Raw genomic sequence first — 10,000 nt, forward strand, 5'->3', positions numbered from 1 at the left:
GTGCACCCTGCAAGTAGTAATGCAGCATGACACACGCCGAAGTCCAACAGAGACCAGGTGTCTTCCACACACAACCATAAGAATACTTATCTTGCAAAACAAATCACGGATTCGTTAATTCTGGCGTGAAGCGAGGCAAATCCACAGCAAGGTAAATCCAAAGCGAGCACAATACCGCGAGCGGAACCACTGTCCAGCATAGAAGTCAGGACCGAACTGTCTTCCCCATAAGCATGGCGCGAAAAGAAAAAGATAGGCAAAGCTTTGGAAGACCAACCCGATAGTTCGGTAGTCCAAACAACCCAAAGGACCCGAACTACCATGAAAAGAGAGAGGGGGAGAAAAACAAACACCCAAAATATGTAATAACCATTACTCTCTTCAGGGGTTATATTGACACTTTGGAAGCGTCGCCAAAGAGATAGAATATTAAACAAATAATAATAAAGGAAAGAATACATAGGAGAACTGTTAATGTACAATTTGCGTGAAATTGTGCATTTCGGGCTGTAACTCTCTACGGTATTGGACTTAGAAAATAAATAAATCTCTATTTTTTCTCGGAGACTTCAACGCCATTCAAGTAACGAGACTTGGTTGAAAATACGTTCTTTGGTTATTTTTATAACCATATTCACATTAGTTCTTAACACTGTATTTGGCGGCTCGTATGGCTTTGGTCACGGCTTATGAAGTCGCACTAGAATCACGTGGGCGAGGCGTAAATGGCGGGTGAAGCACCAGCCTCGTGCGGGTGCACAGCGAGTGCGCCTGCATCGTCGGTGGAAGCGGAGCCCGGGACGTTTCATCCCAGTCAATGGCAGCATCGTAGAGTTCCCCACGTCCTTTGTTCCGTGGTAGAGGAGGCAGGCATGTGGCCTCAACCACTCGGCGCCCGAGGACGATGTCTGTCCAGGCGAGATCGACCTTAGAGTCGGCGAGTGCGCAGCCGTACACTACAACACCTCCCCCGGGCAGTGCGTCGCCTAAGAAGGGGACGGGAAAGACGAGTATCGCAGGAGAGACTCCTTAAATAACAGGTGTGTCTGCGAGGTACTCGTTCCATCTCTCGTGAGGTACGATCGAGAGACAGAAGCAAAGGTGCCCGGAAGGTCTCAGGAACCAGAGCAACAGTCGGCTCTGACGCAGTTATGGACAGAGCGAAAGTCGGCTCTGAAGCAGTGCAGAGGGCAAAGACCATCACGTCGGCGAACATCTCAGGGTCCATCATCTCGGCAGGATCTATCCTAAGGCGGGTGCGCATGTGGAGCGGGGACATCGGAAAGGCGGTCGTACAAAGTACACCCGCACACCAGTGCAGAACGTCAGAGAGCGGGTGCATCACGGGGACGCGCCCGCACGCCAGTGCGGAATCTCGGAAGGCGGGTGCATCATGGGGATGCGCCCGCACGCCAGTGCGGAACATCGGAAGGCGGGTGCATCAGGAGGATGCGCCCGCACGCCAGTGCGGAACATCGGAAGGCGGGTGCATCAGGAGGATGCGCCCGCACGCCAGTGCGGAACATCGGAAGGCGGGTGCATCATGGGGATGCGCCCGCACGCCAGTGCGGAACATCGGAAGGCGGGTGCATCATGGGGATGCGCCCGCACGCCAGTGCGGAACATCGGAAGGCGGGTGCATCATGGGGATGCGCCCGCACGCCAGTGCGGAACATCGGAAGGCGGGTGCATCATGGGGATGCGCCCGCACGCCAGTGCGGAACGTCGGAAGGCGGGTGCATCATGGGGATGCGCCCGCACGCCAGTGCGGAACGTCGGAAGGCGGGTGCATCATGGGGATGCGCCCGCACGCCAGTGCGGAACGTCGGAAGGCGGGTGCATCATGGGGATGCGCCCGCACGCCAGTGCGGAAGATCAGCTGGAGCCGTTATCAACTTGGCACCATCACCTGAGTAAGAGAGCTGGCGAACGAATCGCCTTAGACCCGAAGGGGGCGGAACCCCTTGGAAGCCCTCGAAGCGTCGTCTCTGCGGAGACAAGAGTGTATTAGACATACTGGTTTTATTCTTTGGGCCCGGTGTGTTCTAACACACTACATTACTAAGTGCATAAGTGACACACGACCTTATGTACAGCGCCGAGAGGATCCAGTGGAGGATCTGGCTTAAGATTAATTAGTGGGTGTCGAGGGAGATGTAATATCTCCATATGTACAGTTTCAGCTTTCTCAGGCGACCTGTTAAAGGGATCATTAGAGCTTACCCAAACAGAGAGACCTCCATGGAGGCAATGACATGAAGTCATGGGTTCGGTCCTGAAACAGCTCTGGAATGTCATTGCTCTGAGAAGCTAGTAGAGGAACCTCGACGATTAAATATTATAAAACGATGACTAAGATTAGACCTTAAAACTAAGAAATACCTTAAGCTTAATAACATGAACATACAAAATAAAAGAACAAAACGAAAACGGAAACATGATGAAGCTGGTGGAACTCCAATTCTATTAGCACATATACACAAACAAAATGGCAAAAATACAAATAATAACATGTGTTAATAGGTGTAAGGCGCCAAGGCGCTATGAAGCCAAACAAAACCTGGTGTTGTACTATACTACTAGGATAGGGAAGGTAGAGAAGGTTAAGAGGATGATAGGAAAGGGTGCTATTTATAAGAATACTCCGTAGAAAAGATAGATTCCTACAGGTCTGTACAAAGTCCAACTCTACGTTCCCGTCATGGGGAAAAAGCGTAGACCGACCTCAGCTCCGGGACACTGTCGATCGGGGTTTTTAATCACTCCAAGAGGACTCTCGGGACTGAGTCCTAAAGACGAAGCATAGCTTGGCCAAACTTAAAATTAATAAATCTTATCTGCATAGGGTCTTGCAGACATCCAGGACATTGGTGACAACAGTGTGACCCTGCCAGAGAGGTGAGAAAACAAGAAATCCCGCGTGGCTCAAGTGCGGGTGTGAACTATCAGACGTAGGATCACTCCACAGAACAGAAGCTGGCTGCTAGGCCCGGCTGCCGTCCATCTGGAGATGATCTGAAAAGTAGAAAATAGATTAGAAAGAAGTAGGAGAAACAGGATGACTGAATATGGCTAGATTAGCAGGGAAAAGACGGGATTAGTAACGTGTCGTCGGGTTGGCTACCGTCAAGACTAATCCCGATTCCACGGCCAGGATGAAGGCGAGGCTCTGAAAGAGAACAGGCTGCAAGCGTGTTAGGATCCAAGCCATAAAGGGTTGTGTTATGGGAAAGACTGGTAATTGACACGGGACATCATGCATTCCGCTGGGGCTCTGAAAGAAGGAAGATAATGGCGAGCGGAAGCTAAGGAAGAGTGGCTTGCCCTCTACTCGTCCCAGTCAGACCCAGGGTCCCATGGCTCATCGTCTACCCCCACCGATGACGGGGCCGAGGATTCCGAATCCAGCAGGTCGTCTGCACCGGGATCTTGTAAAGGTCCCATGTCCGGCTCCGGGTCTGGAGGGAAAGTGCCGTCCAAACGGGGAAAATCGTCCGGAGGGACGAATTCCGCACTTACCCGGAATGCCTTGAGTTTATTGGGGTGCAAAGTGATTTCCTGCCCATCTGAATGCGGTCTCCTCACTACATAAGCCACGGGCCCGAGTTTTTTCAAGACCCGGACTGGCCCTAACCATCGGGGACCCAGGGGTCTGGTTCCATGACTGGGGTGCAGGATGACGCTACGATGCACGAAGACCAGATCCCCCTCGTTATACTCCCGCGATCGAGCCCGCCGCCTTCGATCGTGATCGGCGGTCCAACGCTCACGAGCTTTTCGGGCGGCCTCACCAGCAGCCACCCGAGCTGCACGGAGTTTCGATTTTAGTGAAGGCAAGGCCCCTTCGGAATAAATCACGTGGTTTGAACCCACAAGTGGGAAATGACTGTCCCGACCTGTGAGAAGGTACAATGGGACATCATTTACGCTCCGGTGTATGGAGGAATTGATGGCAAACCTCACGTACGGCAATAGATCGTCCCAACTATCGGGATCATCCATCTGGAGCGTGCTTAGGGCATCCTTGACCACTCGGTTCACCCTCTCCACCATACCGTTGGCCTGCGGATGGTAGACTGTAGTGAAGAGTGACTTCACCTGGAGTTGATGACAGATGTCGGAAAGAAGACGGTTGCGGAATTCAAGACCGTTATCTGATAACATGGTCCGGGGTGGACCGTACCGAGTAACGAATTCTGCGAGAAAAACGTCTGCTACCGTTTGGGCGTCCTTAGATGCCAGTGGGAATAGCTCAACAAACCGGGTAAGATGGTCAATCAGCACAAGGACATACTTGTTACCACGCGCCGAAGGAGTAAGAGTGAGGATATCCGCGGAGACCCGCTCGAAGGGTTCCGCGACGTCAGGCATGGACTGAAGGGGCGTTCGGGCGATCGCCCCCTTCCTCCGCTGACATGCCGCGCATGAGGCGACATACCTTCGGGATGTGGCCAACATCCCGGGAAAGTAAAAATGATTCCTTAGCCGCTGATACGTCTTGTGGACACCTTGATGTCCGGCGGACGGAACGGCATGAACCGCATCCAAAGCGGCGCCGCGCAGCGACTTTGGGATTACGAGCTGAAGCATAACTCGTTCGTTGTCAGATTTAACATGGTATAAGACTCGATCCCGAAGTTCGAATTGCTCTAGTGGAAGAGGGATACGCTTCGGCGGAAGGCGGCCCTCCTCCAGATACTCGATAAGCTGCTGCCAGAGGGGATCGTCTCGCTGATGACGCTCCACCAAGTCGGGCTGCAACAAGGGGCTGTCAAGGTCAGCAATGGGCGCGATCTGACGACTGAGCAAGTCAGGGACGTGATGTACGCGACCTGGTTTATAGAGAAGCTCGAAGTCGTAGAACGTCAGCTCGTGTGCCCATCGCGTCATCCTTACCGATGCTGTTGGCTTTCGGAAGACAGATACCAACGGTCTGTGATCTGTAAAGATACGGAACCGTCTCCCATACAGGTAAGGGTGATAATGCCTAACGCTCTCAACCACAGCGAGAGCTTCCAGGTCGATGGTCGGATACCTGGTCTCGGCGTCCCTTAGCTTCCGAGAAAAGTATGCAACTGGATGGAGTTCTCCATCCTTATCCAGTTGCATGAGACAAGCACCGATCGCCGTGCCCGAGGCATCGGTGTGAAGCTCAAAGGGTTTCTCAAAATTTGGCTGGATTAAGCAAGGTGCGGTGGCAAGCATTTGCTTAAGTCTTTCAAAAGCCTCCTGTTGAGATTTGCCCCATGAAAACTTTGTGTCTTTTTTCAGGAGTCGAGTCAGAGGAGATGCGACCCTTGCATAATTGGGCATGTGCCTGCGAAAAAAACCAGTTGCCCCCAAGAACTGGCGAACGTGCCGTTGGTTGCGTGGTGTTTTTATGGCTCGTATCACTGTAACTTTATCGGGGTCAGGCAAAACACCGGCCGGTGTAATCAAGTGGCCAAGAAAGCGAAAAGTGTCGGTTGCGAAGCGACACTTGGCGAGGTTAAGCCTGAACCCTGCTCCAGCGAGTAACTGCAACACGGCATCGAGGTGGGATAGGTGCTGCTCAAACCCTGCGCTGTATATCACGACGTCGTCGAGATATGCCAGCGCGTGGTGGCCCAACACCGGGTTGAGAACAGCGGCGATAGCCCTCTGGAAAGTTGACGGAGCCGTCGTCAATCCAAAAGGCATACGCGAGAACTGAAAGAGACGGGAGCCGTCCGAAAAAGCCGTCTTTTCTCGGTCCCTCTCATCCACCTCAACGGTCCAGTAGGCGCTTTTGGCGTCGAGGACGCTAAACCAAGATTTACCCGCCAGCTGATCAATGGCAGCATCCATCCTTGGTATGGGGTATGCGTCAGCAACCGTTTTCGCGTTCAAGGCACGGTAGTCGACGCAAAAGCGTGTCGTACCGTCCTTCTTTTTCACAAGCACAACGGGAGAGAGCCATGGAGAACAAGAAAGCTCGATCACCCCGTCTGCAAGCATCTTGTCGCACTCCGCACGGATGTACTGCCGTGTACTCTCCGGGAGGCGCCATTGTTTCACACGGACAGGTTGGTCGTCCGTGGTTTTGATCTTATGCTTCATGTGCGGCACCACACCCGGAGGCAGCCCTTCGTTAAACAGATCCGGGTAACGATCAAGTACCTGGATGACCTGTTCACGTTGAACTGACGACAGGTGAGCAAGATCCACCCGGGGAGCACCAGCCACCCCTACGGATGAGGGAAGTCCCTCGTTCTCGAAAGAACACACCGGGAAGACCTCAAACTCATCCGTGTTGTAGCCAAAGTCATTAAGTCCATATGTGAAATCGAACCGGTCCTCAAAGCCCGCCATCAGAACACCCGGTTCGTTTCCATTATCGATGGGAGTCGGAGAAGCCATGCCCAAAGCTCCCCGACTATCCCCGAAGCATAAGCCCACATCTTCCATGTTGACGCCGGAATCCTGGTCCCTAGATTCCGCGTCGTATTCAAGACGATTAGGTGAAACCTCCTCCACGATCGCCGCATAGCCGAGGACGAATCCTTGCTCGATCTCAATCGGAGCTCCCTGATCATTGACGACCCAAACGTCAACCTCCGGTAGAGAGAGGTCCACCAACGAACGAGGTACCAGAATCTTGGCAGTGTCGCTCTCAACACAAGCCAGTCCGTCCTTCCCGCCGTTTACAAGACATCGCACGAATCGCCCTGTCCGAGGAGGACAAGTGACTCTCCGCGCGCATTTCACCGCACCTTCTCGGTCCCCGTCGCCCGTACTACAGCAACGTATTACGGTCCCTGGTTCGTGGTATGTGAGGATACCGAGGGACCCGGCACCCGAAAATGAAACACTGAGTCGGGCCCCATTGAAGGTGGCAAAACTAGCCCCTGGAGCAGGGGAGAGATTCAACCTAAAATTAAACCTTCGTAGCAAATCTACACCTATAAGCACCTCGGCTGGAAACCTGGTGTCGTCGTCCACCACGACCACCGAATGCCGGCACTTACAGGCTCGGGAAAAATTAAACTCAAGGGTTGCCCTGCCCTTGATGTCCAACGCGGCCCCAGATGCCCCCTTGAGACCACGCGGGTGAGGTGAGAGCGGGGCGTTGGAAATCCTCCTGAAACAGGATTCCTTCACCACCGTTGCCTCACTTCCTGAATCAAGAAAAGCCAGGACCTTAGTCCCAGCAACCACACAATTCAACAGCGGCCGTCCCGCCTGAATCTGTGCCTCGGGGAGCTCCGGTTCCGTGGAACTGTCGCTCCCTTCGGCGTCCACCATCATCACTATCTCTGGTTCGTTGTGGTTGTGGTTGTTGTGTTCTGTCGGGCGGTGCGCTACGCTGTTCTGTACGAAAAAAGCACCGTCCAGCCACATGCCCTCGGCGGCCACACCGGGTGCACTGATTACCCTCCCGCACCGCACGACACTCGGAAGCATCATGCGTAGTCACCTGATGGAGGGGACACCAGCGTCGGGGTTCTCGAGTGCGTACCGGCAAGTCGGCCAGAGGGTCCACCGGAGGAGAAGCTGCCGGGGATCGACCCTCAAGAGGAGTAGAGGAGCGAGGTTTAGGCCCTGACTCGCTCGAAAAACTGACCAAGGGTTTCTCTACCCTCCCAGCATAGTGCCGATGGTACCAGACTTTTTGGGCTGCTTCGACCACCCGGTAGAGCTGCTGATCCTCTACCAGCAGGAGCTTTTCCCGCAGCCAGGGTGGGAGTCCCTGGAGAAAAGTTCTCCGCATCAGAGGTTCAGCTGGTCCGAGTTCACCAGGATAATCCCGTATACCTTGGTAAACCATGGTCTCGACCGCGAGATAAAAGTCCCTAGGGGAAGTGTCATCAAGTACGTATGACCCCAAATGCCGTAGGTACTCCATTGACGAGCACGTCCCCCGGAGACGTTGTCGAAGGGTCTCCTTAAACTCGTCCCAGGTCCCAATCCCGTCGAAAACTGGGGAGTTAATGACGATGTCCGCCGTCCCCCTGCAGCTAGCACGGGCGGCGCGGATCAGAGCCTCATCCGTCCCGTAAGGATGGGCCTGCTCAACGTGTCGCAACCAGGTTTCCAACTCCTGATTCCTCCGAAGAGGCTGGCTGGCTGGGACCTCCGCCCTGTAAGGCGGGATCGGGTCGCGTAGGGTTATGCCCTGGTCCAGCGGACGTGGGTTGACGGGAACTCGCTGAGACGAGTGGTCAGTCGTGATCGTATGCACCCCCGCTTCCGCCTGCGATGCAGAGGCCGCAGCTGGTGGTCGAGCGTGAGAGGGAGGTTCGGATGTCCTGGGCTCCAGTAATCGCACGATATTGGCGTACTGCCCTTCCAGGATACCGAACCGAGAATTAAGCCGCTCAAATTTATCCAGCAGTTCCTCGTACATCGAGAGCGAGAAGTGGTCACGGGTTTGAGCGTTATCTGCTCGAGGAAAGTCGGGGACCTCAAGGAGGGTGTTTCCAGAGGAACCCGAGGACTCATTAGTGGGTTCTCCTAGGGCGCTATTGCGCGTACGTGGCATTTTGCGTACCAGCACTTACTCTGCAACCTGTTACTTGGCTTGCGATGGATTGCACAAAGGCTTGACCAGGCACTTTATAATAAAAAACACTGTTCTATCCCACCGCTGCCTACCAAAAAGACAGTTGTAGCGGGGCGTAGACCAAGTAGATTTTTATGTGTCTGGTTGAGTTCGGGCTCGACCGAGAATATAAATAAAATTATTCAGGAAAAAATCGTCTGCAGTGAACAGATGTAAGGTTCCAGGCCTACGTCACGCTGCCACCACCCGATTAGTAGGTTCGGGAACCGTGCGTGTTGTGTATGGGGGTGTGAATGTTGTATGAGAAGGGGTGGAAGGAAAATACAGAATGTGTGCTGAATGTTGGATGTATAAGTGTGTAAATGTGAAAAGGGAGATAGCGTAGGCTGAGCGTCTGCGTGGACGTGTATGGAAGAAAAATGCAAGATCATAAAATTCTTCCTCTTCCTTTCGGGATGAGCATCCACCTGCTGGCAGTGGGAACCCAGGTGTAGCAAAGTTATAATCTATTCTAGGATATCAGCTTAATATACTCTGATTTGTCTAGCCTTTTTACAGCCTTTCAGGGTTGCGAGATAGAGTAACCAGCAATGTGCTGTTTAGGAGACCCAAGTCCAAGAACGTTAAGCATTCAGCTTTAGTCAAAACCGGAACTTAACACAGATGTCATTTGTTTTCCTGACTGGGACTGAGTAAAAGTTCTATGACGGTATGATATTTATTTGACAGGTTACACTCTTTAAGGAGGTCTACAAATAATTCAGTCATGAGAAATTTTGATAGTTGCGTACATCACCAATTTAATCACAGCGGGGGTGATGCACGTGGAAATCAACACCAGATGTTAAAAAAAATAACTCACGAACATTTACCCCTAAGTTGGCGTCCCAACTCTATAAGTATTTTTAGACAGAGTATAAGCACAAACAAATACACCAGACACTAATTTAAACAAATTAATCTCCAACCCAGAATGGAGATTAACAAACAAACAAAAAAAAATATATATAGTGCTGAGGAACTCTGAATAAAAACACTTGTGTAGTTAACGAGATAAAAACTTGTACAAAGAAATTTACTTAGCGGCGGAAGCCAAGTAAAACAATAAAACACCAAAAGGTCATATCACGAAGACTGCCTGAACACCCACAAGGTCAGGCAGGAATCGACCAAGCCAAAGTAAAAACAATAAACAAAAGATCGGCAAAGATAAGCGGAAACGGCCCTTAAAATACGGGCGAGAATGTGGAAGATTCTCCCAGGAGGTACGGATCCTCAAGCTGGGGAAAAGGAAAAAGAAACAAAGAAACAACCAATCGTAAAAACAACAACAACAACAAAAAAACAACTAAGTAATAACTTAGCTTAAAAATAGGAAATGGCACACTGGAGGTACGGATCCTCAAGCAGTGTTCCTTCTAAGTGAGTGGTCCTTTTATGCTCTGATAATTTGTGATCAAAGGGCTGCTTTGGGTTTTT

This window comes from Penaeus chinensis, chromosome 12 (assembly GCF_019202785.1).
Source record: "Penaeus chinensis breed Huanghai No. 1 chromosome 12, ASM1920278v2, whole genome shotgun sequence".
Lineage (NCBI taxonomy): Eukaryota > Metazoa > Arthropoda > Malacostraca > Decapoda > Penaeidae > Penaeus > Penaeus chinensis.